The following is a 26,061-nucleotide window of genomic DNA, read 5'->3' as shown; positions in this document are numbered from 1 at the left end:
TCAAGCTACTGGTTTTTAATGCGTTTGAGCTGTTCTTAAATAAATCTTCATTAGTTAGGGTGGCACCACTAAGTCTACTTCCTACTGAGCAGCAGGAAGACAGAAAGAGCATCTACAACAGTAATAGTTTAACACAAATGGATTTAAACTCTGGAGTAATAGGAAGCTTATGGAGCTTGGATGAGGGATGAAGGAGGTGGGCAGAAAGAGATGGAAATGGAGAGAAAAAATGCCCATCTGGCTGCAGACAGAGGAGGAATGCGTGTTCTCTCTTCTCTTCTGTCAGCTGAAGATTGCACACATTGCACATTGCACACAGAAGCTGTGAATGCTTGTGGCACACCTACGAAGACATTTTTACTTTGTAACCTGTTTATAGTGCCAGGTGAATGGCCCCTGGGCAAAGTGGGTGTCCTGCCTTTTGTGCCCTTCCGACGTCCCACTCCACGACTGAGACCCACCACAGGGTTCTTCAGGCTGTGGTTTACTGAATGGTCTGCTAAGGGGCTTGATTATGGTCCCAAATTCTCAGAGGTTTTTCCAGTCTGTCCAAAATATTTGTCTGGAACATTTCAGACCTATTTATGTCTTTTTTTTTTTTTTCCTGCTGGGTAAAAAGTAGTTTGTCTTTTACAATGTGTCTGTATATAGTGTTTTAGTAACTTGGATTGCTTTTATATGTTTATAATTAAAGTAACAGCCCCTTAAAAATTGGATTATTGATCATGGGAAGACTGTAGATGTTTTTAATCTTTAGAATCAGGACTACAAATAAATCAAATTATATGAAGTATTTCATTTAAAGGCATTTTGTACACTGCATCCAGTGTTTGCATAAATGGAATAATTCTGTTTCTTCATATGAGGGTTCAGAGGAAACCATAGTAGGAGTTAGTCCTTCTCACTCAGTAAAGTGCACTGATGTCAATAAGTCAAAATTAGACTCTTCCCAAATTGCATAAAAACACTGAAAGATTCAAAGTTAAGGATTTGGAGGGCTGTAAAATTCCCATTTCAGCTGGAGTTGTAATCTTTTTGTGCAGATGCACACGATGCACTGTCTTTACAGAAAGTTTAGGACGACCGTTATGTGCGCCTGTACGCACACCCACACATACGCCTCACCCTAGTGATGATGAACTGCAGCAGAAACATCCTCCCTGTCCTTGTTATGACTGAGCGCCTGAATCTGGGAGTTTGTTTTCATGTTCCAGATGTTTGCTCTGCCAGATTTGACCACAGGAATGTGAGGCCAGTGGGCTGAGTCTCCTGAAGCAGAGAAGAGCTGCATTTAGCCTGGAGTTTGCACCTTCCACCATTTCCAGGGACAAAGCAAGAAACTGGTTTTCTCCCTGGGAGAAGTCAACCAAAGAGGCATTATGCATGCAAGGAGGCTGGTGGGACTGTGTGAATGCAAATGGTCTTTGTTATTAACCAGCTCTCTTCAAGCTGACTGAGGAGCTGAATGGATCTGTCGATTAAATCTCATCCCTGCAAAAGACAGGAACAAAATCACCACTGTAATGTTTTGACAAAGCAAAAACATTTTTGTTTTCTGGCAAGGGTTTAACTCGTGCAGCTATGCTGCCCTCTTAGGATGTCAGAGAAGGAGGTTTTCCTAGTCAAATGCTGCCCTGCCTCACCAGTCTGCCTTACCCCAATGATGAAGTGCTCCGGCACCAGAAGTCACCTTCTGTGTTCAACTGAGCTCAACTGGAATCGTGCTCTCTAGCTGTGCTGTTAAGTGGCTCTGAAGACATTATGGGTGTAGAGCTGTACTGCTGTATTTCAAGTGATAACAAAAACTCACTGGATAGATTGAAGAAGTGTGGCTTTTTGTTGCAGCAAGTTGAGACCATATAGGCAACTCCATCATTGTGCTAAGGCAGCAGATACAGCCAGTGTTTGGAAGAAATGGTTCATGACCCGATGATGCTTTCCAAGAGATACAGCCAGGAAACAAAGATGCTGGGGGCTCCTCGGGTGGCAGGAACACTGGTGGAACAGGCGAGGGAAGCAGAAGGGTCAGAGACAATGGGAGAGAGTGAAGAGAAAGATGCAGTGCAAGCAGGAAAACCCTTTGCCATGGTTCAGGCTTGCTCTCGCACTCAGATCTGGGGAGCAAAAAGCAATAGCTGCAGGAAAAGCCCTTTTCTGAAGACTGGCAGAGCATGCCAGGAGGGTGCTGCAGCCACTGTCTCAGCAGCCAAAGTGAGGAGCAATGCCACAATCTGCAGGGGTCAAATCTGAGATCTGCATTGAGAGTTTGGTCCAACGGGTCCCTAGAACAGGGGAACATCCTCACCCCACATGGGGGATGTCACAAGCATCGTCAGATGCCAGACTGGATGCTCACCACACATGAAAGCTGATTCCTAGCAAGAAAATGTTGATGGGCTATTACTGAAGTATTCCAGTCTCTGAGCAACTGGCCCTGGGAATACTGTGAACACTGGTGCCTCCAGTGTGAAGCATGACCTGTCCAGGGTAGAAGGCCAGGATGCTCCCCCAGGGACCAGACCCTGAGGAAGGGCAGCTGTGAGGCTAAGGGGAGAAGCCGAGCTGGCCTTGCACAAATTCTCTGGTGGTTCAGGCTGGCCAAGCTAAACATGTCCCTTACCTTGGCGTTGTCATGACTTTGACAGAAACACCTGGGACTTGTGTGGGTCAGAGCTGTCTCCTGGCTGACCCCACACAGGGCACTTGCTGCTACAGAAGGACTGTGCTGAGGGCATGCAGACATGGAGCCCACTGCTGGCAGGGCTTGGCCACCATGCTCCCACCTGGCTGACTCACATTGTGGAGCAGGTGGTCACGGCCACACTGGTGTGCACACACACAGAAACCCAGCACAGGTGGTGCAGACGTCACCCCTGCCAAGTACAGCGGTGGCCCTCACCTTCGGGAAGGGACCCCAGCATGTGGCAAATGAGCATCAGGACCCTGCGCTCAGACACCACACACATGTGCAGGGCAGTGCAGAGTGCCAGGCCCAGAAAACTGAACTTCAGGACCTCCAAGGGGGCACTTTTCTCCAGCTGAGGGTTTGTCCCCCTTCTCTTTGCATCAGGTGAACCCACATCAGCTGCACTTGTGCAAAGGAGCAAACACATCTGAATAACAGCAGTATAAAGGTGTAACAAATAAAGACTAAAATGCTGCTAATGAGCCTCATTGACAACGGCTATTATTTGCATCTATCACTTGGAGATTAAAAACCAAAAAAAATGAAATAAGCTGCATGTGTTGTAAAGGGTCAGAGTTTCTGTGCTAACACCACAGCTTGCAGGGTTCTTTCCTGCTGTCCCTTGTGCCCCTCTTCCCTGCTGACCTGCTCCGTATGGAGGGCTGTCCTGGGGAGCCGTGCTGGGGCCATGGCTGCTCCCTGGAAGGAGGGGAGAGGGGTCAGAGGGGGTAACACCAAAGGGAGAGGAAGAGTGTGGATTGGGAGAAGGGAGTAGGTGATAAAAAAGCTCCTCAAGGTAGGGGCTGATGCTGATGTGCTGCTGTGGTGAGCTGCAGTGCATGACAAGACTTGTCCCATGTCAAGGGTAGATCAGCTTTCCTTTGACTTGAGAGGGTGTTGGTGTGTGTATTAGCTAAATCCAGGAAACAGTCACTGCTGCACTGGGTCTGGTCATGGACAGTTGTGGTATCCTCTGCTGCCCTGTGATTTGCAGTTTCTATTTTATTATTTACATGAAATCGTGCTCTTGCTGTCTTCAGGGAATTTCCCCTAAGTAAGCTTGCAGCAAATTTCTCTTCCTTCAAATCATAAGCACAAACACCTTTGACATAGTTTCTCTGCTGCTGGGGTCTCTGTGTTACTTACTTTGTCTAGGTCCTTTTTCAAGAAGTTAATAAGCCTGGCACTGCAAGTCCACTGACTCTTAGCAGAATATTTCTTTCATTCCTGAGATCCCTTTCATATCCAGTTTTCATATTAGCACCCTTCATTAGCATCCATCCAGCTTTTCTTGTTAGTATTACTGTGCAATGCATTTTCTTTTGTAGTACCTGAAGCTTGTAAGACAACTCAGTTTGCCTCCCAGTGGGGGAGAAGGTATCTGTAATCCGTGTTCCTTGTCTTGAATCTCTTGAAAGGACTAGAAATCCCAAATGCAGTAACTTGTGGGTTTTCTGTCTGAGAGAATTAGGTTGTCTTTGCATTACTGAGCAGGCAAACATTGAGCAGTGCTTGATCAATAAGAGGCATTGCCAGAGGTCTGGTATAGTCTACCACAGCTGATGGTAAGTGTTGCTATAGGCTATGGAATTAGGAATATAAAATGTCAAATGACAGTAATAATTCATGCATCCTGGGACATATAAAACCAACAGCATGTCAATAGCTGCGGCATGCTCTGCAGAAAATATGCAGGATTTAGATGTTGCAGGAGTGTGTTTTATTTTCAGCCACACTTTTCTTGGTGAAATATAGACTTTCCCTGTTTGTTGAAAGCATTTATTTTCAGTTTCATGTTGCTACTTCTCTATTAAGATTCTAAGAGCCATGCAGCTCAAAAGGGGCCTTGAGATTCAAAAAGCAAAATATATGTATTTATTGAAGAAAAACACATAAAATATTTATAAAACGGAGGGTGCAATACTATTTGAGATTCATGGACCATTTTAGCATTCATAAAAGCAAATACGGTTCTCATGTTGGCTTCACCTGGAATCAGACTTTACTAGAGGGGTTAGCCAGGAGGGATCTGCCTCAAAATGAGACTTATTACAATCACTTTGCATTTTACATAGAAAGCAGAATAACTTGTGAAATAAGTAAGAACTTCTCCAATATTCATCTTCTTAAAAAAATACTTCGGGACAATTAATATTGCTTGTCTGTTATGAAAGATACAGAATAGGGCAAATTACTGCATCTGGGAGGGTACAGCAGGCATAAGAAGAAAGAGTGTGTCAATCTGAAACATGTTCTCCCTGTGCTGTGGCTGCTTGGGAACCTAGAAGTGATGGGTGCTCACTGACTAAGGCTCCCACAAAAATTCATCAGAGAAAACCTTAATGAGAAAAGGGAAAAAATATGTCCAAGCAGCCCCATTCTTATACTTTCAGCTGTGTGCTTCCATGCACCTTAGTTGTGGGTTGCCAGGCCTCCATTTCTATAAATCTGCCTAAAAGTAGAAGGGCAAGACAGAGAAGTTGCATATCACTCATGATTATATGAATATAGGCCTTCATATGCAGGTAGTACTTCTAAAAGAATGTAAAATATTAACTAAACAAAAAGGAGAAAAGGAAAAGCATCACAAAGAAACCTACCACACATTATTGAAATCTCCCCCTGTGAGAGGCTGAGGATTCAAACGCGTGTGAATCGTCTGCTCTTCCATGTGACAGCAATCCTTCTACTTCAGAGTTGCGCAGTCCTGGCTCTCAGTTGTCTACTTCAGATTCTTTTTTTAGTTACATATTCTAATAAAATGTCTTAAATAGAATTTCCATTATTTGAAGACCACAAAGTGGTTTTAGTGCAGTGGACTGCACCTACATACACAGGCACCAGTAGATATTTTGGCACATCTTGCTGAAGATAGCATGAGACAGAGATGATGATGATGAAAATAAAAAAAACCCAACAACCAATCAAACTACAATGAAAAGAAAACCCACAAATTTAAGCCTGCTAACTGTCTGAGACCTAAGAAAAGGGATTTCTTTGTTCTTATGAGAACATCTTGGCTCGTTCTGCTCCTCTGGCTTGGTTTGGGGAGGATGTATTTTACAGTCCTCCCATGATACTTGGCAAATGTAAAGCTGTCACGTTGGATCCTGCTTCTCTTTGTATTAAAAGAATGTCTATGGTGTTTATGTTATGGGGGGGAAAGTGCTTTTTCTACTTACTGTATTTTCATTGTCTCTTTTCTTATGACTGTACTGTTTGCCAGCAGCCAAGGGGCCACTTTGATGCTTGCTTTGATGCCATAGTTTATTGTGTTGCACAGTTGAGCCTGTGGTTTTCCTTTCTAATCAGAGCTGGCATACTGGGTGAAAAAAAATAAAAATAAAGCTTTTCTATAATTATGGTTATCTCATAGAGTCTGCATTTGTTATAGCTGCTGGGACGCTGGAAATCGGTATTTGTAAATACTGATATATTCTGATTTGTTTTCAATCTCAAAGGTGTTTTTGTCTGTTTCTGCTTCTCACCCCTGGCCACTCATGCAAGCAGGCTTGCTGACCTGCATGCTGAGCAGCTATTGCCTCAGGAAGATACCAGCCTGCATGTGTTAGCCGGGTTATTTGCATGGTACAACCTTCATCTTGTTCCCTCTTCTCACTCTAAGGGATTAGCATCCAAAGAAAACCAAATTAATCTTGTATCAGTTCATCCAGGAAAGTGAGTAGGCAAAATAACCAGAATATTGCTGCTGACAGCAGGGACAGAGAGCAGCCCTCCAGGGTTGGGGTGTGCTGTGTGCTGCCCACCTCCACTGCACTGCTCTCACAGGTACATGGCTTCACCATGGGTTCTGGTATAACAAGACTCTCTTGGGCCCACAGAAAGACTCACATGCTGGTTGCTTCTTTGCCCCATGCTCCATGTGGTAGTGCCAGTCAGGACTTGCATAATACCCACTTGGATGTATCTATTGCTTTTCTCCATATGTCTCGTGACTATCTGTGGACTGCTGAGGAACCACTCTGTTTCCATTTTAGTGATGGAAAAGGAAAGACTTTGAGAGGCTGAGTGATTTGTCCAGGATGATACAGCAAATCAGCGGGAGAAAAAAGGATCGGGCCATTCCACATAGGAGTGCCATTAACTGCCCCATGGGCTTCCTGGGGAAGGCATGCAGGTCCCCAAAGAGGCCACTTCCTTTGCAGAAGCGTTCCTCCATTATTTCTGTCAGATTATTGCTATGCACAGTGGAGAAATGCAAAATGTATTATTCATCTCTCCTACTCATAAAATCAATACCTATCAAAATACAAATACAATTTAAATCAAAGGGCACTTGTTGAGTGCAGATCCTACTAATTAGGTATGATTTTCCAACAATTTCTTAAATTATTTATCCAAGGGATGGGTAGCAGGCATTTTATATGTCCCAGACTGAATATTATAAACCTCTTGTCATGATACAGCAAATGGGAAACGTAGTGCGATGCAGTGTGATTTGTAACCTTGATGAACTAATGTAATATCAATAGACATCAATCGTGCAAAAAAGATCTGTCTCATCATAACATCTAGCAAGATAGGTCAAAAGTCAATAATCTTGTGAAATGGACACATATCAGTGAAGGTTACAGATTGTGCTGCTAGGAATCAATTAAAAATGTAACACCCGCCTGCTATGGAAATTACTAAACGCCACCACCAAAAAGGAGGTTTACATCATGCATGAACATTCGCCATAAGAGCAGCTCCCTTCAGGCAGGCTGTAGCTCTGTAAGCAATTCCACTGTAATATAGGGCCTTTTTTTTTATGCTGGTATTGCTTAATACCTAGCAATATCTAGCCCCATAATCAACATGCAAACAATATTTAACTACATTTTTAAAACCTGCACAGAAAAGAGCCAATGGTTTTGAAGATTTTTATGTACAAATTTGGAAGCAGCTCTCCTGTAAAATGAAAGGTTTATAATTGTCAGTCAATAACGTAGATCAATGTTCTTCAATTTTTAATCATAATGATTTTTCTTATGCAGCTGCATTGGATCTTAATTTTCATACTTATACTTCCATCCATGCAGCAGATCTTAAGATTCCATCACACCAGCATGCATCAAGTGAAAATTCTTGGTCCCATGAAATAGACGTGATATCCTCTCACCAAATCATTTCAAATCAGCGATTCGAAAGAACAGTATAAAATACAAGATATGGTTTCTCCCCAATTTTTAAAAGAGAATGATAAAATTTACACTTTCTAAGCATTTTACTTTTCCTCTTGTCATCCGATGATAATTTAAAGTGTAGCTTTGAGGCCAAAACTAAATAGTTGAACATGGAGGGAGGTGCTATGACTTCAAAGACAGCAATATGTGAGGGGCTGAAGTAAAACCATCAGAGTAATTCAGAGCTTAAACTTTTAACTTGGTGCTTTCCCCTGTAGCCTTAATGGAGATCAGGCCCCCAAAAAAGCCATCAAAAGCCGGAGCAAAAAGCTGCAGTGGTCCAAAGTGCCTGTGTGCTTCAGCTGCTGCAGGCAGCCTGTGATCATACCGCACTGTCGGCAGTACGCAACTGCAATTGTGCAACCAGGGATGCAAGGCAGAGCTGTAATTCCAAATTTCATGGCACTTTAAAGCACGAGTCAGAATTTTAATGGTATTTCAACCTTCCTTATTAGTTGCACAATAAGTGTCTTTCAGCCAGTGCTCTGCAAATCCCTTCCTGGTGGTCTGCAAAAGACACAGTTTGAAAGTCAGAGCGTTGGAGGTTGAATGCTGGGTGTGTGGAAATAGATCAGCCTGAGCTGATGGGAGGAATAAGGGATTCTGAAGAAGCATTGAGTTAAGATAACATCGGATAATAAGGGTAGTAGCAAAAAGTATAAAAAAGCATGCCATGAATACATTGAATATACAGGACAAATTCGCCGTCAATTATTCAGCTGTCCTGCTTGTATTTTTGTTGTTTTTTAATTAGCAACAGTTTGTCTGGCAGAGTTCAATCTCAGAGTGTTTGAGTTATAAGACCTAGCTGCATCAAATGAAAATAGACAATACTACATTTAATGTTTTTCATTTTCTCATTCCATTTAAATGTGAATGAGCTATCAGGAAGGAGTATCAAACATGCAGATACTGTTTAGTGGTATATTATTCTTATCTTCATTATTTTCTTTTGCCTAATGTCTTTCATAGATGCTTAAAAAGTGCATGATGTATATGTGATTGTATATTAGTGACTGCAAAGGTTACCTAAATTAACAACATGGACTAATTTTGTTTTAAATGGAGGGTAAGAGCACATCTGTTTCAAACAGCTTTGTAATATGCCTTTTGTGAGTTCAGATCAGATACAGCAGTGGCCACTTAAGTGAGCTCCTACACACACAACTACTTATTTGCATTAGTGCTAAAAAATACATCTATAAAATGACACTAGCATTTTGGTGCACTGAAATAGGTTCCTCCTCTCCATTCCCCTTGAAGATTCAGCCCTGTGTTATTGTTTCATGGATACTAAAGAAAAGCATATGTTCTTCCCCATGGAGGATGTTATTCACTGTATAACTGTACTGGCTAGATATTTTGTATTTTGCTTGCATGCCCCTTCAAAAGAGGCGTGACATTTTTTCATAGCTATAAATAACACTGTTCTTCAGCCATGAATTGTTATAATTATATAACATTATGAATATAATTGAGATAATAAAAGCAAAACAAGCAGTCTAGATTATATATCCGGATTGTATTCACAGGTTACAAGTGTGTGGTTTTGCTGTATATCACATTGATTTAGGAAGGGTATAGTTTGGAAATGATCTTGAAAGACACCAGCTGAGGGGCTATACCTTATATATGAGCCTACATCAAATACCTCACTGAAATAGGGCAATATGCCTTTTTCCACAGATGTGCTTTTCAAAGATAAAGGTATGTACAGCCCGCAGATATCTGCAGTGGGCAAACTGAAAGTAAACAAATAGAAATGTGTTTATTTGACAATTTTCTAATGTAAATGTTTTTGTCTTAAACTGCAGAAGGATCAAAAAAAAGCTTTGCAGAATAGCTTCTCCATCATGTAGCTAGGGTGGCAAAGGACTGCAGCAGTGCTGCCTTGGCCTCTGTTGAGGTGAAATCCATACTACACCTGTCATGTGAAACTGGAAAATGCAATTATATTTGTTTTTCAAAGAGAAAGCTAAGACCTGGACAGAAACCACAGGTCTTCTCTGCATACATAAGGGAACTCTGTAAAAGCTGAGGGGTTGAAGAAAGCTGTGTGTAGGCCTTGGCTAATGCCATAAACCATTAGACCATCCTCACAAAATCTGTGTTTTCAACTCTGTTGCCACTGAAATCTGAAAGCAAACATTAGCAGCCAAGAACATCATGCTAATTAATTGCCTCAGGAGGACACAATTCTCAAGATCTAATGAAAGATGGAATCCAGCTCCCATATGTCCCATTTGATAGCTCAAGAAAACATGCCCACATTTTTCACAGAAACAGTGACAAATGTCCAACTACTTGTCTCTAAGCTGAATATAACTAATTACCAGGTCCAGAGATGAAAATGGCTGCTCATCAGTACTGAGCCTGAAACGCCAGCCCCGGATCTGTCACTGATGAACCGTTTTGATTCAGAGTGTTGAAGGCATCTTCAGGAGGTGAGAGCTGAGCACCAGAGCACCTCTGTTCTGTCCGCAGAACAGCATTACCTCTGTCTTGCATGCAGCTACCCTGTCACATTGCTGGTTTATTAAAAATCAAAAACAAAAACAAAAACAAACAAAAAAGCTAGCAGGATGTCATGTTCTTGACAAAATACTGGGGAGAAGACAGAGGTATCAATATAGATGTAATCACAGATATGTGCTGGGGCTGCTTTGCTGTACTATAGGCTTGTTCTTGCTTGAACTTGAAATTCCTTCAGATGGGATGTTTATTCCAGAATGACAGTGGTGTGTAGCCCCAGGGAAACAACAAGGGCCGGAGAGCCTCGGCACTCCCTGGAGAGGCAGGCCTGTCTGTCTGTGGAAGCAGAGCCCTGTTTTGAATGGGGGTGTCCTACCTCCATGTGGCTCTAAGGCATATGGAATTGTTCAGCTGGCTTAAAGATATGATGTTTCTTTTCAGTATTTATTGTTCGAAGGATCCTTACATGCACGAGAACATCTTGTACTCTGTAAAGACCGGCATGCTGCTGTGGCTGTACCCATGGCTTGCTGTGTTCAGAGAGACACAGGTGTCATCTCCATGCAGGGGAAGATAGTCCTGCTTTGCTGGTGTGAGGTGTTTAGTGCAATTCCCAGGTTTGTTTGAATAAAGTTGAATAATCGGCTTGTTGTAGCAGACCCAACCCCACCACGTGAACATCATTTGCATGTCACAACAACAGTCCCAATCCAGCTCCCTTGCTCAGAGGATGTAGGGAACACTGGGAGCCTCAGTGGAAACAGGGAAACAACAGGGTAATGAGCAGGACTGTGACAGACCTTGGTGTTCAATCCTGGTCTTTTGAGCCTCCCCTTATCCACATCATTAGTATTTGTTAAGTGGTCAATTTTTGGAAACATGCAACATTTTCACTTTCCTCTTTTCCCTTTTAAATATGATGCATGTAAAACTGCTAATATGAAAAGAGTATTTCAACACCTTGTTTAGTAAAAATGGGCTCAAGGAAAGCAGGTACAAATTGCACAGCAAATTTTCAGCCTAAATATTAAAGAAAATATATTTTATTCTTGTCTATCTGGAGATTAAAGAGCAAGAAAAAAAATAGGGAGGTCAAGATAAGTAATTGTAGCACACCATCTATTGTGTATTTCCTCAAGATCTTTCCAGTCACACAGAATAATGGCATTTCTGAACTTCAATAACTTCCACGCAAAAAGGTACATCATTTTGACAGGACTCAGTAAATCATTTAAAATCATAAGGGCTACCATTATGCAGACTGTGTGATAAAGTTAGAGACAGGGTATTTTTCTGCAATTGGTCTTCAATTTCACTCTAGATTTTCGGTGACATAAAGCTCAAAAGGAGCTCCTGGTACTACTCTCCCAGAGATGAGATCAACACTTATGAGTACATGTTTTGATGACACAGCTCAGAAAATTGAAGAGATTATTGTTATGGAAGGACCAAGGTGATAAGTACTGTGTTATATATGAATAACTGTCAGTCAGACAAGCCAAGAAAGGTCATAATCCATTATATTAATGTCATAAATGTTACCATAAACTGATATTGGGATGGTAAACTGGGATTCTTGCACTTTTTAAAGTGTTGCTGTTCTTAAATGATACTGTGTCCTGGAAAGACAAGTTGAGTATTAATTTTTCTCTCAAAATACAGGACTTTAAAGATTTTCAGCATAACAGAAGTAGTATTTCAAACATTCATATTTTATTTTAAAGAAACTGGCTGAAATGTCACAACAGTATGCAAGATACCATGAACAGGTAAGGGAGGAGAAACCAGCAACACAATAATTTCTATTTACTGTCCCCCATTGCTTTATTTGAACTGTGGCTTTCACACCTGCCTCCCTCAGGCACTTCCAGGCCTCTTGCCTACATACTGGGGTCTACTCCAGCTGAGGACAGGGGCAGCAGCAAGGCAGAGGTGGGAGCTCCTACCCTGGCTACTGACCACCTGTAGCCAGGACACTGCACTCTTCTGCAAATCACTCCTCTGACATTAATATTTTTTCCAATATCAAATATGAACTGAGGTGATATTCAGGAATGTATGACAGTGGAATGAGAGAGTGTAAATCATATTTTATATCTTTTGTGTTGCTGAGCATTTTCCCACCCACAGAGAGCAGGCAGCTCACCAGTCACCAGTGCACGGCTCCTCTGAATTCATCCCAGGCTCCCAGAGGAGTATCACTGGGGACAGAGAAAGCAGCCTACTCTCTAATGAGACTTTCTTCTTGCCAGCACCACTGGGTGCTCCATCCTTTGCTGACCAGTTAAGAGCCAGGAGGAAATTATTGTCACCTCATGTAAATCTGCTCATAGCATAGACTCCCAAGTGAGAGTAAGGGAGATAAACTCTGAGCCCATCCAAAATCAAAGCCTTGTGTCCACATTCACTAGAGCTACAAATTCTACAAATGAGTGGTATCACCCTGAAATGTGGGTGCATTGGAGGTAAAACAACTACCTAGGTATAGCACTGGACCACTTAGTTTTCAGTGTTGGGGGGAATGGAAATGCAAGAGGAATTTAAGGTGAGTTTTCCCATCCCATGCAGAGGCCAAAAGAGAAAAGCAGGGTAAGTACTTCTGGAAAGTGCCATGCTGTATTTACTGGCCACATCAGATCAGAGAGATAGTTTTATGTCAGACTTAAAATGCAACATGTCCAGCAGACTCATGCTGATGTATGGTTGTGATTACATTGACGTAGGCAGGAGACAGCCACCAGTGAGTCACCACACCACTTCCTCCAGAAGCTGGCTGTCTACAGTAGGCACCCCATTGCACTGCTGATCTAGTCTGGCTCATACAGTCTACAAATAAGCCGTGTTTGTGCTATGCAGGTAAATGTTCAGGGTGAAACCAATATGGGCTAACTTGAATTGTATAAATAACTGCAAATCATTACCTCAAATGAGAGCATAATGCCTGGAACCACAGGCAGGAAAATACATTTACAGACTATCAAATTACCTTGGGATAATAGTGTAATGCTTTTCACTGCTGCACTCTATGTTCTTATAGCTGAACAAATAATATTACACTTGGAAAAGTCTCTGAATTTCAAAGGGAAGAGATTTCGTAAGCAGACTGGTTCCAAAGGAGAGACTGCCTTTTCTGTGTTATTTTAGGGGAACATTAGAAAAACCCCAACAAACCAAATAAGTTATTTTTTATTACTCAAAGCTACATAGAGTAACATCTGATGATAAACAAAACCTTTAGACGATTTGTCTTTTTTATAATATAACCTGCAAAGTGCTTCCTTGTTCATATGAGGTTACTTCTCTCTGTGATTGCAACAAAACTCTTTTGATCAAATGTGTTTTCAGAACTGGCAAAACAAAATCAAGCTGCTATAGCAGTTTGCATGCACAAGTTCTGTTTGAATATAAAAAATTTTGAGGACATTTTTAGAGAAAAAAAAGTGGCCTTTGAAATTTTGGAACTAAAACTATATATGTATATGCCATAGTGGTATTTATGATGTCTGTAGAAGTATATGACACCCAAAGTGCTTTTTGGATGCTCCAAGGTATATCAAAGAGCATTAACTCCAGCACAGCTGGGAATGTTCCCAGATTCACTTATGAACGCATATTTCTTATATCCTGTATGTAGACTATAGTTAACATACAGAAAAAAGTTAATATAGCCTTGGTCATGGAGAATAATCCACAGAGTAAGCCTATTAGGTGAGTTTTAGCATCTGCATTTTTCTGTTCACATCCGCTTGCCTGACATATGTAATCTGCCTGGATGTCACAGTTTACATCCTATTTTCATTGGAGGATAATGGAACTTGATCAGTGTCTTCATCTCCTTCTTGGTCTCTCCAAGGAATATTTCTGCTTGTCAGCTCCTCTTCACCAACACTCTCTGGTGAGAGTGATCCTTAGCCAGTCCTTTATTAAAGGTAGTGCATCCAAGGCTTGAAGGAAACCATACAATTTCTCATTGTTTGTGCAAAATGGGTGCAAAACATGTTACTTCTAACACAGTAAGAAAATAAGAAGTGATATAGTAATTTCCTAACTTGAATTTTCTGTACTTCCTTTTCTCTCACAAAGCTCTGGCGTATCACTGTTTTAGCAGCACTCAGTCAGTGGTTGCTTTCTGATGACTTATTTTTCTGCTTAAGTCTTACAAAACTGCACTGTAGGCACCTCCGTAATTTTAGAATAGCTTAGTCTGAGAGGTAAATTAAAATTATGGAAAATCAGACCATTTCTAATGAGATGGTTATTACACTGAATAATGATGATTATTAGTTCTGCTTAATAAAACTGTCATCCAATGCAAAATATATATTAGGGGAAATTACATTACATTATATTTCTATCAACTCAGAAATTCGGTGTGTTGCTTTCCCACAAACCATGGGCATAATGAAATGTTAGACAGGGCTTCCTTTTCCAAATAGGATCAATCATGAAGCTTTCAGAAACAGCCCTTTAAAGCCCTGATCTAAAGCCCATTAATCTAATGTTATGAAGATTTCTGCTGACTTCTGTGCCATGTAGATCAGGGCTTCACTAAAATGAGCAGTGTTCTCTCCCATTGTTTCTTCTAAATACCTAGACAATACTACAGTGGTGACTATTTGACAGTATTGTTAGCCTACCAAAGGAGAAAAACTTGTAGACACACATTTGTATCCCCCTTGCCTCACTGAGCTCATTGCTTGCTGGCACACCTGCTGTTCTGTTCTGATGTACCTGGCAAATTAGGAGATGGACTCTATAGGATGAGCTACACTCTTTATTTCCAAGGTGAAAACAGCGAGAAATATTATCTATTGGCTAAAAATGAGATTCTGCTGTAAAAACCTCAACACTGAAGCCCCAGACACTTAGAGGTGAGGCAACTCCCCAGAAGCCTTTTGGCTGTCCAGAGACATGACTGACCAGGAAATCTGAGTGCTTAGCATTTTTTTGTTTAAAAGCAGGCACAATATCAAACCTTGACTTCAGCAAGGACTGTTGTCCTGAGGAATGAAACCCATCCCTCTGGGAGGGTGGCTCCCTGCCTCTATACTGCCACATCTATATGGCAGTAAACTGCCAAAGGGGAAGGAAGGAAGAGTGCGTTTCTGCTACCACACCTTCTCTGTGTAGGGTTTAATCTAAAAGGATATGTTTTTGTGGAATAATTTGATATAAACTAAGCCACATTTTTCTTACAGAAAGGTGTCTATTATAGCTAAAACAGTGTATTTTATAGAGCGTGAGAGATTAAATAAGCAGCAAAAACTGCGTGACTCAATATGCATCTATGCAAACTGACCCAGTGAAACCAGGGCACAGAGGTGATTGGGTCTATCCGTGGTGCATGTTGAGAATCTGGAGAAACACAGATTTTGCCATATAATTTTATTTTTTGACAGCAGTATTGCTCTTACAAAGAGCAATGTAATAAATGAGGATAACATGGTTAATAAGTCACAAGCACATGTGGTTCTAAGGTTTTCATCATGCTTTGAAACATTTACTAATCAACAAGATTTCTCCTCTTGTGAAGCCTGTTTTGTAGAGTTCCATAAACCAGGTTCAACAGACACAATTTCATTAGCATTATATTGTTGCCATGGTAATGTGGTACCAATTCAATTGATGGGCTTTTCATCCTGGGCTTATTATAGAATTGCTCTTCCTGTCAAAGATACATCTATATGGAAACAGCAAACAGACCTTATTATTGGAGTACTAGCACAAAATATCATCATATGCTAATTTGGATAGGAATGCATCATGTTATTGGCACCAGACCCAGAAATCATCAGAGACACGATAAAAGTTACTAAATATCATACATGGCAAAGTCACACTCCAAATCAGGAAAGTTACTTGTATTGTTCGCTGTAGTACCTGAGTTTGCTATTGCAAAAGCACTTGGCTCTGCTGTAATCATTCTCTGAAAAGCTGTTGGGAGGGCACAGTGCAAGTGGTAATATTAGAGGAAACAAAAGTAGTAACATGCCCAAGAATAAAATGTGAGCTGATGGTATGTTGGTCCTTCTCCTGTTTGAACGTTGTGCAGCATGTTTTGGGGAAACTGGTACCACGTGCAACACCCTGTTTTCCTGGGCTGTAAAACCATGATAATAAACTCTTTCCCCCTGTGCAGAGCACCTGGTGTATACCAAATAATGAGTGATAGCTGGTACTGTTAAATATTGTTATTAAGTAAAGTAGAAATGTTTTTAACAGCTCTGGGAAAATACACTGTACAGATCTACAGTTTGAGAAATGCCACAGGGAGAATCTGGACTCTCCCAGGGAAACACAGGAGAGTTGGCAGACTGAGCAGGTAACGGTGCATATGTACCTGTGAAGGAAAGATACTCACATCATTAAAAAAGCAAGACAGTTTGTAGTTTTTTAAAAATAAAGAATATTTTAGGCTACAGGAGAAGTATCTGCAGCAATCTGAGCAAGAAGAGCAACAATACAATATAAGGCAACAGCAGGGTGGCTTGTTTATTGCATGTTAAAACATTTTGTTGTGTATTTTCACTGTTTTTTGATGATTGCTTCCTATTTAGATAGGAAAAATCTTTTTCCATCCTGACACATAATGTTCAGTCTATCATTTCTTAGCTTAATCATGTTGTGTCCTTTGCAGCAGCAAGAGTAAATTACAGACAGGATAGTATTCGGTATAATCAAAGATGTGTTCCATTTTACATGATAAGTTTTGTCTGATTTACAAAGGCGGTATCTTCTCCAGCTGAGCGAGGAAAGAGAGACCTTCACTTGCAGATAAAAAAACTCAGAGAAGAGGCTTTTCCTCCATTAGGAATCTATTGTTCATGCAAAGAAAACTCAAACTATTGTTACCACTGTTATCTATTTATTTACTTTTACCGTGATATAGCCACAGGACCCAGCTGAGACTGGGACCTACTTGTGCTAAGCACAGCAAAACCATACAGTGCCACAGCCCCTTCTTCAGACAATTTATAAACTAAAGAGCCATAAGAGAGACCAGAGAAGATAGAATAGAGAGAAGGAGACATAGCTTAAGTAACTGACTGAAGGTCAGAGAAGAAGTGAGTGGCAGAAGCAGCACAAGTCTCCAGTCCCTGTACCCTCCATTGGGTTGCCTGCCCTGTTGGGAGAAGGAGGTATTTGGAGATATCCTCCACCAGATTCTAAGGATTCACACTCTAACTCATGCACAGAGCCATGCTTTACCCCCTAATTTCAATGGCTGCATCTGTGTTGCTGAGCAGGGGCAGCCTGAGGCAAAGCTTGAAGTCTGCTGTGAAGCCCACCCGTATTACCTATTAAAACACCTTCAGGCTGGCTCCAGGGCAACCCTGTTAATCCTCTCAGGGACAAAGGCTCAGGGATACCCTGTGTTTTTTAAGCATGTTCAAGGGCACCAGGGTCAGGGTACCTGCCAGAGAAATATTAATGGGTTTCAACACCACAACCGAAGAAATAGGGATCAGGCTTTCTTCCTCTGCGGTAGGGACTTTCAAATCCAAGCCTGAACAGATGGAGGGAGGCGGGGGAAAGAGAAGAGATTTTGGTCATGAGAGCAAGAAATCAGTTTGTACCAGAATTTGAAAGCTTTGATCAGGAAGCAATGTGATGTCTTAGATTAGGAAAGCATTGGCTTGGAGTTTTTCTTCCTTTCTCCTTCTCTCTCTCCCCCTCTCAAAAATCCATATAATGTAAAACCGTTAAACTCTGGGTGAAGAGGCATTCATCTTCTGATCGGTAAATACTTCCTTTCACTGTATGGTGCCTGCTGACTTTACTGCTGTTGCAGCCTTTTAAAATGCTTCCAGGAAATCTCATTAGATTTTAACTTTAATTTTTTTTCATTAAGGAATCTGAAGAGAGTGTATAATAATCTCAATTTAACTTTTTAATAAAAACTGCAAATAATAGGCTAGCATAGATTTGATATCATATATATATTGGATAAAAATTCTGATTTGTAGTAAGATTTGTTAGCCAGGGGTTTGTTGTCATCATAATAATGAATATAAAAGCTGGCAGCTTTAAAATGGCAATATTACAGTAAGCCTACATTTTTTATAATGGCTTTGTGTTGTGCATTCAGTATTGATGAAGACTAAGATTTAGCACGCAGAAGTAATATCCATTATTATGGGATTGTCCACAGTGAATTGAGTAGGACATTTGCTTAATTAAAAGTATTTATCTTAGATGATTTAAGAAGTATGTCCTACTACTGAACTGATGATGTAAATTAGTTTCCTATAATCAGTTCACCACTGATGACTCCTTATACTAAAGAGAAGAAGAAAAAGGTAAGAGAATAGTCAAAGGAAAGTAAAAGATGCCACTGTCTGAGAATTTAATAGAACTTTTGAAATAATGATTAACACTATGCCATGAGCAGGAAATCTACATTATTACACCCCTAATGCAAAGAATGTAAACAGAGCCCTGAAAGGGTGCACTTCTAGCAGAAAGTTTGGAAATAAAAACATAAATGAACGCCCAGATTCCCACTCCTACCCACTGGACCTGTGCCTCAGAGGCACCGGGGGCATTTGGGGACCAGAGCTTGAGGATAAGAGGTGGTAGAGAGCCTGGGGTGGGATGAAGCCCTGTGGCATGGTGTCTTGTGGGGTCTTGGCAGGGGCTGTCCCTGGCTTTGGGCAGGATGCCAGGGAGCCGAACTACTGCAGCTGCCGAATTTGGGCAGAGTGGAGAGCAAGGCCAGAGCTACAGGGAGGGCAGGAACTGGTGTGACCTGCTTCTATGGGTGGTTTTAAATCTGTTTATAAAACATACTGGGTATTTTTATAAAAATATACTGTGTGATTTAATCTGTTATGCAAACACACTTTTAAAGGAGAGTCCCAATGGGTGGAATGTTTCAACCTATCTCAATGTTACAGCTGTACAGCCTAAGTTTTGTGGACTAGCCCATCTTCCTGCCTTCCTTCCTCACCATGCCAAATCACCCATGGAAAGCTGTAGATCTTCAGTCTGTGGGGACAATCTAACAACAGCAACTTCTGGGGGTGCTGCTACAAGGGTGCTGCTACCACATCTAACCCCGTCAAACCATCCCATCAGCTCAGGTATGCTGCTCACATGAAAAGCTCATGACTCCCACTGCAGAGACCTACTTGTCTGCTTCTTGGGAAACCTCCTGCCTACAAGGCTGCCCCCTGAGACAACTAGACCCTCCATCAGCCAGGCCCAAAAATCACTTGCTGAATAGTTTTGGCTGAGGTTTTTTGACAAAATCTTCACAGATAGAGCCAAGAGGACAGGCAAGAAATATTTCTATTCTTCATGCCACAACTTGTTTTTTCATTATTTCTTCTTGTCTCCTTTTACACTCCAGGCATTTTTTCTTTCTCCATAGGCTAATAGGAAGAAAGGCTGTGCCCTACTCCAGTCATTTAATTTAAGTAATTTTTTTTAGTTCTAATTATAAGCATTCACATAGCAAGTGACATTTATTGATATATGTTACCTTTCTGAAACACTAGAAAAGTATCTAGCCTGTTCTCTGCTAATGCTTAGATGACATTTTAGGAACAGGAACCACCCTGCAAAGGGCCGGGCATGTGCACAGGACAGGAGCTGTCAGTGAAGTGTGTTGAATCTGTTTTTGATCTGTTCATGTCATTTTCCAGGTAAGCCTTGGACTCTGCCTATGGTCTGTGCTCCCAGATGTCAGCCCACAACGGCAGATGGAGGGACACCCGGAGCTCTGCTTCTCCCAGGCACTGCACTGGGCATTTGCTGCTCCCAGAGCTGCCACACGCCATGGGACCCCCAGCTGCCGGATGCCTGACCCAGCTTGACTGCTGGTGGAGATGTGTTGGGGCTGGCTTTGCCCTGCTTGCTGCTGCCTGCATGCCTTGTTCTTCTGACTTATGCCCCAGCCCATTCCCATCCCATTGTGCTGCTGCCTCTGGGCTGTACTGAGTTTTCAATTATCACAATATACAATGCAGATGCTATGTAAAACAGCCAGCGTCGCTGGAGCACGCTGAACTCAGTAGAAACACAGTTAAATAAAAGTAATACTATAATACCAGGAGGCTGATTGGAACCACAAGATACCAGTGTCATATCCTGTGGCTTTTATGTTGGTAGACGTAGATTTTAGCCATTAGAGTCTAGCTATCCAACAGATAACAACCAGAGGAAATGGGTCTGGGTATCTTCAATTGTGAATAACTGATACACATCTGCCAATAAATGGAGGACTTGGTAAACTGCCAGATGAAGAAAACATTTTACATACACACAAATATAATCAGGCATTTAATATGGTGTAGCATCTAACTATGTGTAACTTAAAGAAACTCCCTGATTACACACAATTCCTTCAAAGTGGTACATCAAGAGAGCTCTGACTTCAGACAAGCAACGTGTGGTTGCACTGTCAACTCCAAATTCAGGCAAGGAGATAAACAGCAAGTGTGGATCTCAACTTACATATTTGTACCAGCAGCAACAACCTCCCAGATGACAATGATATTGTAATATCTATGTGGGTGTAAAATGCTATGACAAAAGAGGAAGAAATAAGAAAAAATACAGTAATGTCAAGTTTGCCTGTTAACTTTTACAGAAGCTCAGCATCTGGAATTTTAGTATGTGTTATGCAGACAAATGTAAAGAGAGAAACACATCAACTGTGTTTTCTCCAAAGCAAAATGAAATAAGCATACGGAGCAAATTATTATATTTAGTACTCTCAGGGCAAATTCTAGTTGAGGATTGTGAAGTAATTTCAAAATATTAATGAATTAGCCTCTCAGCTATCTTTCAGGTAGAAAATAATGATAATTATTACTACAAATAAATATTATTATTATCAGTCTTGCTCCAAGAAATGAACATTGATGCATAGAGAATTTATGTCTTTGTCCAAAGTCTGTGTTTTACTACCGTAACCATCCTTCTCTAGAACTATTATATATTAAGATTATCCTTTTCCAAATACTGTGTGTGATACTATTCACTTTATAAGGTCTAAAAACCAGCCAACTGAGCTTCCTTGTGAAACAGTGCCAGTGAACATCTCCATTTGCATTTGAATTCTCAAGCAGCAACAATCTTTCTTTTAAAAAAAAAAAGAAGAAAAAAGGAATCATGAAAATCTGTACAAAATCTGTCAAGGCCCCATCTGTGACTGGGTATCAGAATATCACTAAGAAGCTCTGAGAAACAAAGTTCATTCCAAGTCTAACACATAGTGCTTTTCGGTCGATGAAATTAATTCAAGCGGGGGTAAATGAGGGCACATACCATGAAATACTGTTCCTCCACTGAGGGTGGAAGGAAAGCAGCATCACTGCTGTGTGTGTGGTCTTGGTTTTGGTGCATGTAGCCATGTTTAAACACTAAAGGTTTTACAAGGCAAAATAATCAGTGTGCTCATGACTCCTTTTGATAGCCAGGTACACCTGCTGCTCTTCTGAGGAGTATAAGGGAATCTGGTCCTGACAAGATGAGAACTTAGATTACATATGATTGTTGCAAAAAGCAGGCTTTCATAGCCAGCTACCTGAAGAAGTACAGAAACAAAACTCCACCCTGGCCTTGAAAATCGCCTACAAACATATTTATTTCCTTCTGAATGGGAATATATAAAGGTTAGGGACACTTATTTGTAGCCTATTTATACATCTCCTCTTCAGGATCTGAATCTCGCATATTAATGAATTAACTCCAGGAAACAGGAGAACCAAAACATTAACACCATTCTAACGCACCCTATTATTTTTCTTTTCCTTTTTTCAAACTGTTAGAGTATGCAAATGTTCAGTTAACTGGTCCTCATGTTTTCTCTTTATTGAATCGCTTTCACTACAGCAAATAAATATTCATAAAGAAATGTGGACAATAAATCATTTCAAATAGTTCAAAGCCATTTTCTTTCTAGACTGCATATATTTTCAGCTGTAACTCGCCTTCAATATTTCATTCAAAAGACAGACTTCTAGAAGGACAATAGAGATAATGTGTCAAGTAGTAATTAAAACAGGGAGTAATGATTAAAACCATTTTGATCTACATTGTGCTCTGCCAGATTCATAATCTCCTGTGTTTGTTAGGATGGCTTTCTACTTGCTTTATACAGAAACTCAAAATAAACTTCTGTTTGAAGACACCGAAGAAAACAAAAGATTTCAACTCTGAGCTTGTGGGTCCAGAGCCCTTTCCAGTTCTGGAGTTTAGGTATATCTTCTGTACCATCCTAGCAAGATAAATGCGAGCAGGCACTATCCCTCCTGCTGATACTGGGAAGTATCACTACTTGTCTGGGAAGTAAATCCAGATGCAGAGCAGAAGACAAGGAAGGGCCACTCGTGTGTACAGGTAAATGCAACCCATCTCACCATTTAGATTTAAGCTAAGAGCTTCAAAAGAAATGAAAGTTAAAGATAAGGTTAGCTTATACGTTTAGGGATCTTGGTTCAAATCCAAGTAAGAATTGTGTTCCTTGTCTCATTGTATGTTTTGGTATTCATAAACATATTTGGCACAAACTCATTCTCTTTTCTGATTTGTTGCTAACTTTAGGCCCTTATTCAACTTACATACAGACTTAAATAAATCGATTTAGGAAAGCATTCCTCTTTGTGTTTAATCTTGGGCAGACATTCAACTTTGAAATCAATGGGACTTATGAATGGCCCTGACCTTTGGGTCTAAATGGTTGCCAAATCAGTGCACTGATAGAAATATATTGGAAAAGATACTATCCATGTGTAATCAAAATTTTAGTCTCTACTTTCACAGGAAAATAACCCGAAGATAACACGTTATTCTGCTCAAGAAATTAATTTCATAGTATTTACTAGAAAGCCTTAATTCACATTTTCTGTTTATGCCAAAAATACCAGATGAACAGTGTTGTTCCTTGATAGCATATCTGTAATATTCTTTAAATGAAAAAATAAAATATAGGAAAAGTCCTGGCACAAAGCAGCATTCAGAATTACTTATTGATACGTTCTCAATTGCCCACCACAAGGCAATCCCTTGGAGGACAGGCAGATGAAAGGCAAGGCAGAGTAGTTCTGAAATCCCATGGACTTGAAGACAATGGCATATGGAATACCACATGAAACTCCTCCCTAAGAACAGCATTTATAAAGACTGCCTGCCCAGTTTACATATGGAATTTTGAGTGATCACATGTTTTTATTACACAATGAGAATAGCTAGAATAAAGACATGGATGTTTCTGGTATCATAATGTACAGGTTATACAAGTGCAATTATAGCCAAATCTATGAGATTACAAGAAGTAGTTGGTAAAAGAATTGATGCTATGATTCTATGAAATAAAATAGTCTTCCTTCTGTTCTTAAAAATGTTTCACACTTATGTTTTATTTATAATATTATGAAGATAGCACATAGAAACTCTCGGATGTTGTTTATAGAGTTGAAACATGGACACAAAAGGGGAAGTAGATTATGATGGGTCCCATCACGTCATGTAATTCAAAGAATGACGAGTACAAAAATCAGAAGACGACACAGGAAATGTCAATAGGTGCTACCTCTCTGTACAACCATAGAGGAACATTGTGATTCACATTATCCCACTGTGTTCTGTGTGGCAAAGTTTGGGAATAACACAAAATCCAGTTGTTTAGTGTTCACCTGGCTCATACAATCACATCACATTATCTATCCTAATGCTGCCTACACTCGCTTTACAGGTGACAAATAAGGATTATGCCGCTGCTGTATTGGACACACACTGCATGCAAGCTCTGCATTGCCTGCAAGCCTCTGAACCAAAGTCCCTTTGATCAAAGGACAGACTGTAAGGGGAAAGCACAGTCCTCCTGTATAACTCTCAAATTATATATATAAAAAAAATAATAAAAAAACCCTCTGAAGCTCCCTTTTCTGACATGTCATCTACTGTATCCCAGCAGAGGATGTTAGAGCAGATCTGAAGTACCAGTTGCTGCCTCTGAGAGGCATTTCCATATATAGTCACGAATTGGAGCTCAAATTGCTAATTGAAATCATCTGCCCTCAATGAAATCAATTAGTGCCTAGCAGGAGCAAAAGGCTTATAGAGCTCAAGGTGAGCAGGAACAGACCCTTGTTGGATGAAAGGCTTTTTCCAACATGAAGAGAGGGGTCTCTTCAATCAAGTCTAGTTTCTGCTGAAATCTTACTGGTATAGAGACCTAAATTCCAGAGGTATGTTTTGCAGCTGATTTGAAGAGTTCAGGATTTCACTTTTTTCAACTTTCCTAATACTTTTGATTAGAGTGTAGTAATGGTTTTTCTATGGTGCGTGTAACAGAGAGGTCACAGGAAAAAAAAAAGTTCCCCCTCTCACTTCACTAGTCTTTACAGTGTTATATCTTTTGAGGAATTAGAAAAAAAGTTACCTGCTCTGCTTTTGTAGCAAACATTATCCTCCTATGCCTATTCCTCTTGTCACAGTTTTTCTCTTTTTTAACTAATTAATATTATTATTTGTATCTGAAAATCCCTTAGATGAGTCTGCCTTTTGGATTTATTTTTTTTGGTTCTGCTTCTAATGTTGGGTCAAATTATGAATTTTAATTGATTTGGACTGGTTTTGTCAGAGACAGGCAGACTTTCAACTACTGAACTGCTGGACGCTTAATGTCCTAATCACTTTAGCTTTCCTCATTATTCTCTTTTACTTAAGACAAAACTAGTTCACTCTTTTTTGAGTATGTAATAATAAGAAACATGCCAAGGCATGCTAATCACAAGGAAGAATGTCCTAGAGGTACTCAATTTCATATGCGTTTAGCAACAGCATTGCACATATTATTGTAGTTCCCTACAGAGCAAAAGAAGTTCATTGTGTGTTGCACTATGTTAACTTCATGCCCTGATGTAGTACTCAAGCTACTGTGGGGAGAAATGTAACATAGACTAGAGCAACTTAATATGGAAGAAATACTTCTCAATGCTCATCCAAAGCAGTGGGGAAAGAAAAAATTTCCCACTAGTAGCATACTTCCTTTTTTCCATGTTTACCTGGAAACTGTGAAACCACCTGAGATAAAGTGGGTGGAAAGGACAAGTATGCATCTTGCATTGCTGTTTCATTGATTTCATTATATTCAAAGCATCTTTATCAGAAGGATGTTTGTTTGTGAGGTTTTTGGTTTTTTCTTTTTTCTTTTTTTTTTTTTTTTTAGTTATTTTCCAGTGCTCTGGCTTTTCTCCAAACAGGATGATAATTCTAACTTATAGCAGATGTAGTCCATCCCTTTAGACTCAGGATCAATCAGAGAGAAGGTGACAGTTCTCCTTAACATCTTAAGATTTACTTTGGCTTAAAAGGCTGTTCTGTGTCCTGCAGACCCATTATTTACTAACATAAATGCTGCAAAAGCAGTCATAATCTGCTTGAAAATTAACAAAACTAGATTGACTTTATACTCAAAAATAAACTGTTCACAGAGGAATAAGAAAAAAAAAGACTCCTGATGTTTTGACAGAGTTAAAAGCAAAAGTTCCACATGGAATATGGGCAAGGGAGAAAAGAGGACGAAAAACAGGTGGTAGAATGGAGAGAAGGGGAGGGGATAACAAAACAAGAGGAAAAGTGTATTTAAGGCAAAAGCTTATACCAAAGAAGCATGTGCAGCCCTGGGTGTACACTTGTGGCACTTCAAAAAAGTTATGACTAAAAAAACCCCAAACTCTACTGTGGTGTGTATTTGATAACAGA

The 26,061-nt window shown here is 40.4% G+C and overlaps 1 long non-coding RNA gene across 3 annotated transcripts in view; it reads left to right on the top strand.

Annotated features, from left to right (window-relative positions):
- Positions 1–22,862, top strand: part of LOC116790719 — a 46,484-nt gene extending 23,622 nt beyond the window's left edge. For 2 of the 3 annotated variants that reach the window (XR_004358464.1, XR_004358465.1), the window contains one exon: positions 1,215–22,862. This is a non-coding gene — a long non-coding RNA (uncharacterized LOC116790719). The remainder of the gene's footprint in view (positions 1–1,214) is intronic. The other variant, XR_004358466.1, reaches the window with a different exon arrangement.
- The last annotated feature ends 3,199 nt before the right edge of the window (positions 22,863–26,061 follow it).

The sequence above is a fragment of the Chiroxiphia lanceolata genome, chromosome 9, assembly GCF_009829145.1.
Source record: "Chiroxiphia lanceolata isolate bChiLan1 chromosome 9, bChiLan1.pri, whole genome shotgun sequence".
In the NCBI taxonomy this organism is placed as follows: domain Eukaryota; kingdom Metazoa; phylum Chordata; class Aves; order Passeriformes; family Pipridae; genus Chiroxiphia; species Chiroxiphia lanceolata.
This window is presented reverse-complemented; position numbering and strand designations above follow the sequence as displayed.